The sequence below is a fragment of the Hylobates moloch genome, unplaced genomic scaffold (assembly GCF_009828535.3).
Source record: "Hylobates moloch isolate HMO894 unplaced genomic scaffold, HMol_V3 SCAFFOLD_9, whole genome shotgun sequence".
Taxonomy (NCBI): Eukaryota; Metazoa; Chordata; class Mammalia; order Primates; family Hylobatidae; genus Hylobates; species Hylobates moloch.
In genome coordinates, this window is record NW_026652284.1 from 7,535,172 (window position 1) to 7,540,751 (window position 5,580).

General features: G+C 45.5%; 1 pseudogene; it reads left to right on the forward strand.

The window, feature by feature from the left end:
- The first annotated feature begins 484 nt into the window (after positions 1–484).
- LOC116813767 (eukaryotic translation initiation factor 2 subunit 3-like) lies at positions 485–5,362 on the forward strand (annotated as a pseudogene).
- Positions 5,363–5,580: the final 218 nt, after the last annotated feature.

A 5,580-nucleotide genomic window follows, 5' to 3' on the forward strand; every position in this document is an offset into this window, starting at 1 on the left:
CCCGGGAGGTGGAGGTTGCAGTGGCACCACCACACTCCAGCCTGGGTGATAGAGTGAGACTCCGTTTCAAAAAAAAAAAGTTATCATAAAAATTATAAAATTCGGCTGGGTACGGTGGCACATGCCTGTAATCCCAGCACTTTGGGAGGCTGAGGCAGGCAGACCACGAGGTCAGGAGTTCGAGACCAGCCTGGTCAACATGGTGAAATCCCTTCTCTACTAAAAAATACAAAAATTAGCTGGGCGAGGTGGCACGTACCTGCAATCCCAGCTACCAGGGAGGCTGAGGCGGGAGGATCACTTGAATCCAGGAGGCAGAGGCTACAGTGGGCCAAGAGCGCACCACTGAACTCCAGTCTGGGCAACAGAGTGAAAGCCTATCTCAAAATAATAATAATAATAAATAAATAAATATAAATAAAAATAAAAAAGTAATCAACATGAGATAGATCTAAGGTCAGAAGGTAAAGAGCGTGGGATCAGGATGACCACAAGCCAAGTAACAGTTGGCATAAAAAACAAAAAATCCAAAAATCCAATACTTCGAACTACCTTGGGAAGGTAAATCTTCCTCTGTGTTTTGTATCAATCAAATATTCATGGAATGTTATACCAGTAGGGGCTGCCAATGACATGTAGACACTGCACACAGTGGAGAACCAATTATAAAAATGGAGGATTTTTCTAGCAAATAGTTAAATGAACCGGAATAGTTTCATCAATAAAAGAGCTGACTAAAAGATATCATGATTACTTTTTCAAGAATGTGAAGGGTTTTTAAAATAGAAGGGTTTTTATATGCAAAACATGTATTCTCCCTGTCTATGGAGGTCTGAAAAAGACTTTTATTTATTTATTTATTTAGAGAAAGGGTCTGGATGGGGCATGGTAGCTCACCCCTGTAATCCCAGTACTTTGGGAGACCAAGACAGGAGGATCAACTGAGCCCAGGAGTTCGACCAGCCTGGGCAACGTGGGAAGACCCTGTCTCTAAAAAAGAAAAAAATAAGATAATAAAATCAAGAGACAGGGTCTCACTCTGTCACCCAGGCTGGAGTGCAGTACTGTGATCACGGCTTGCTGAATCTTAACCTCTGGGCTCAAGTGATCCTCCCTTCTCAGCCCCACTGAGTAGCTGGGACTACAGGTATGCGCCACCATGCTTCACTAATTTTTTAATTTTTTGTAGAGGTTGGTGGGGGGGGGTGCTCTCACTATGTTGCCCAGGCTGGTCTTGAACTCCTGGCCTCAAGTGATTATCCTGCCTTGGCCTCCCAAAGTGCTGGGATTACAGGCATGAGCCACAGCACCCACCCTAAGAAAGAGCTTTTAAATGAAATCACACTTCTGGCCGGGCGTGGTGGCTCACGCCTGTAATCCCAGCATTTTGGGAGGCCCAGGTGGGCGGATCATCTGAAGTCAGGAGACCAGCCTGGCCAACATGGTGTAACCCTGTCTCTATTAAAAATACAAAAATTAGCCAGGCATGGTGGTGCACGCCTGTAATCCCAGCTGCTAGGGAGGCTGAGGCAGGAGAATTGCTTGAATCTGGGAGGCGTAGGTTGCAGTGAAAGAAAAGAAAGAAAGAAAAAAGAAATCACACTGCTTAGGGAAGATTTGGGGCCCACATGCATTGATCAATCTAAAGACACACGGTGAGTTCAGGTTATTTTCCAGGCACTGTGCTAGGCAGTGGGAACAAATGGGCAAGTGGGAGCTACCCCTCGTCAGAGCCCCTGCCCCAGCCATGGGCACTCCACAGGCCTAGGGCCCAGCCATACCAAAATATCAGAGACCTAAAAAATTGTAGTGTGATTATTTTCTATTAAGTGGCTACTTAATAGTAAAACAACAACAACAACAAACATCGCAGCTCTCCCGGCAAGATGGTGAAGGGACAAGGCTGGAGTGACTCGGGGGCATCTTTCTCACCAGGACCTCACCACATTGGATATTGAGGTCCACCAAGTTGCCTCCACTTTTACACGAAGTTATCAGCAGACAAGCCATGATGAACTGGGCATGCTCACGGAAAATCCACAGCTGTGAAAGCTATTTCTGGAGTTCACACTGTCAAGTTCAAAAATGTACTGGAAAGAACCACAGAATCCACCTTGGGTAGGCTGAGGCCAACATTTATAAATCTGATGACTCAAGTTGTCCTTGGCCAGAATGTGCTACACTCTGTGGAAGTAGTACACCTGATGCCTTTCCTACACGCATTCCAGGGACCTAAGGGAACTTCAAATGAATCAGAGGTGTTGCGTTTGTTGACTGTCCTGGCCGTGATGTTTTGAGCTACTATGATGAACAGGGCAGCATTGACAGATGCTGCTCTTCGTTGGCAGCTGGTAATGAACTTTGTACTCAGCCTCAGACTTCTTCTGAACATCTAGTTGCCATAGACAAAAAGCTTAAGCATATTTTTATTCTACAAAAATAAGATTTTTAAAAAGATTTGCAGCTGGGCATGGTGGCTGACGTCTGTAATCCCAGCACTTTGGGAGGCTGAGGCAGGAGGATCACTTGAAGTCAAGAGTTCAAGACCAGCCTGGCCAACATGGTGAAACCCTGTTTCTACTAAAAATACAAAAATTAGCCGTGCGTGGTGGTGGCGCCTATAATCCCAGCTGCTTGGGAGGCTGAGACAGGAGAATCGTTTGAACCCGGGAGGTGGAGACTGCAGTGAGCAGAGATCATGCTGCTGCACTCCAGCCTGGGCAACAGAGCCGCACGAGACTCTATCTCAAAAAAAATAAAATAAAAAGATTTGCCTTTTTTAAAAATCTTATTTATTTGTTTATTTATTTATTTATTTGAGATGAGGTCTTGCTCTATTGCCCAGGCTGGAGTACAGTGGGGTGATCACTCACTGCAGCCTCAACCTCCCTGGGCTAAAACAATCCTCCCACCTCAGCCTCTGGGGTTGCGAGGACTACAGGTGCAGGCCACCATGCCCAGCTACTTTTTGTATCTTTTTTGGTAAAGACAGAGTTTTACCATGTTGCCCAGGCTGGTCTCAAACTCCTGGGCTCAAGCCATCCTCCCGCCTCAGCCTCCCAAAGTGCTGGGATTACAGGTGTGAGCCACTATGCGTGGCTCTTATTTTATTTTTTATTGATATATAACAGCTGTACATATTTTTGTGGTATATGTGATAATTTGATACTTTCATATAATAAAATTAGAGTAACTGGGATCTCCATCACATTAAATGTTTTTCTTTTTTTTATGCTAGGGTACAAAATAAAATAGATTCAGTAAGAGTCAGCCAGGCTAAAGAACAGTATGAATAGGTCCTTGCATTTTTTGCACAAGGTGCAGTAGCTGAAAGACTTCCTATTGAAACGATTTCAATTTCTGCTCAGCAAAAAATACAATATTGAAGTTGTCTATGCATATGTAGTAAAAAAAATTTTTTTTCAGTCCCTCCAAGATAATACTTTGGAACCCCAATTTATTATCATTGGGTCCTTTAATGTCAACAAATCTGCTATGAGGTTGATGATCCTAAGATGGCTGTAGCCAGCTGGGCACGGTGGCTCACATCTGTAATCCCAGCACTTTGGGAGGCCAAGGCTAGCAGATTGCTTGAGTTCAGGAGTTCGAAACCAATCTGGGTAACATGGCAGAACACTGTTTCTACAAAAAAGTACAAAAATTAGCTGGGCGTGGTGGCGTGCCCCTGTAGTTCCAGCTACCTGGGAGGCTGAGGTGGGAGGATCACCTGAGCCCAGGAGGTTGAGGCTGTAGTGAGCCATGATCACCCCACTGTGTTCCAGCCTGGGTGACAGAGCAAGATCTTATCTCAAAAATAAATAAATAAATATATTTTTTAAAAAGAGGTTATAGCTGGTGATAGTATTTGAAAATGGGTATTAAAATTGGGGAGGAGATTAAAGTCAGACCTGGTATTGTTCTGAAGGTAGTGAAGGAAAACTCATGTGTGAACCAATCTTTTCCAAAATTGTTTCACTTTTTGCAGAACACAATGACCTTCGGCATGCACCTCCAGGGAGTCTTACCGTAGTTGGAACAAAAATTGACCCAACATTGTGCTAACCTGACATAATGGTGGGGCAGGTGCTTGGTGCAGTTGGAGTTTTACCTGAGATCTTCACTGATAGGTTTGGGTCTCTGTCCCCATGAAATCTCAGGTTCAATTGCAATCCCCAGTGTTGGAGGTGGGGCCTGATGGGAGGTGATTGGATCCTGGGGGCGGATTTCCTGCTGATTTCCCCGTTTGGTGCTGTTCTTGTGATAGAGTTCTCACGAGATCTGGTTGTTTAAAAGTGTGTGGCATCTCTCCACTCTCCTTGCCCTTGCTCCAGCCATGTGACATGCCTGCTCCCTCTTTGCCTTCCACCATGATTGTAAGTTTCCTGAGGCTGCAGAACTGTGAGCCAATTAAACCCCTTTCCTCTATAAATTACCCAGTCTCAGATATTTCTCTTTTCTTTTTCTTTCTTTCTTTTTTTTTTTTTTTTTTTTGGAGAGAGTCTTGCTCTATCCCCCAGGCTGGAGTGCAGTAGCGTGATCTTGGCTCACTTCAACCTCGGCTGCCCGGGTTCAAGTGATTCTCATGCCTCAGTCTCCCAAGTAGCTGGGACTACAGGCGTGTGCCACCATGCCTGGTTAATTTGTGTATTTTTAGTAGAGACAGGGTTTCACCATGTTGGCCAGGCTGGTCTTGAAATTGACCTCAGGTGATCCGCCAGCCTCAGCCTCCCAAAGTGCTGGGATTACAGGCATGAGCCACTGCGCCAGCCTAGGTATTTCTTTATAGCTGTGCAAGAACGGACTAATATATTCATAGAACTGGAAATTACCTATTTCCTACTTGGACGGCTTCTAGGTGTACGCACAGGAGACACAGGCCGGGCACGTGGCTCACGCCTGTAATCCCAACATTTTGGGAGGCCGAGGCGGATGGATCATAAGATCAGGAGTTAGAGACCAGCCTGGCCAAGATGGTGAAACCCAGGTCTCTACTAAAAATACAAAAATTAGCCGGGCGTGGCTGGCGGGCGCCTGTAATTCCAGCTATTCGGGAGGATGAGGCGGGAGTATTGTTTGAACCCGGGAGGCGGAGGCAGTGAGCCGAGATCGTGCCCCTGCACTCCAGTCTGGGCGACAAGAGCAAGACTCTGTCTCAAAAAAAGAAAAATAAAAAAAGGAGAGACAAAAAGGCAGCAGCTGTCTGAGAACGAAGTGCTCACGCAGAACACAGGGTCTCTTATCCACAGAAGAAAGCGTTAGTGCAGTCAAGGGTGATGTGGGTAAAATAGTTCTGACTAATTCTGTGTACACAGAAGTAGAAGAAAATATTGCTTTTAGCCAAAGGGTTGTTATTTGTAGATGATATGATTTTCTTTCTTTTTTTTTTTTTTTTTTGAGACGGAGTCTTGCTCTATCACCCAGGCTGGAGTGCAGTGGCGCGATCTCGGCTCACTGCAAGCTCCGCCTCCCGGGTTCACGCCATTCTCCTGCCTCAGCCTCTCCGAGTAGCTGGGACTACAGGCGCCTGCCACCACGCCCGGCTAATTTTTTTTTGTATTTTTAGTAGAGATGGGGTTTCAC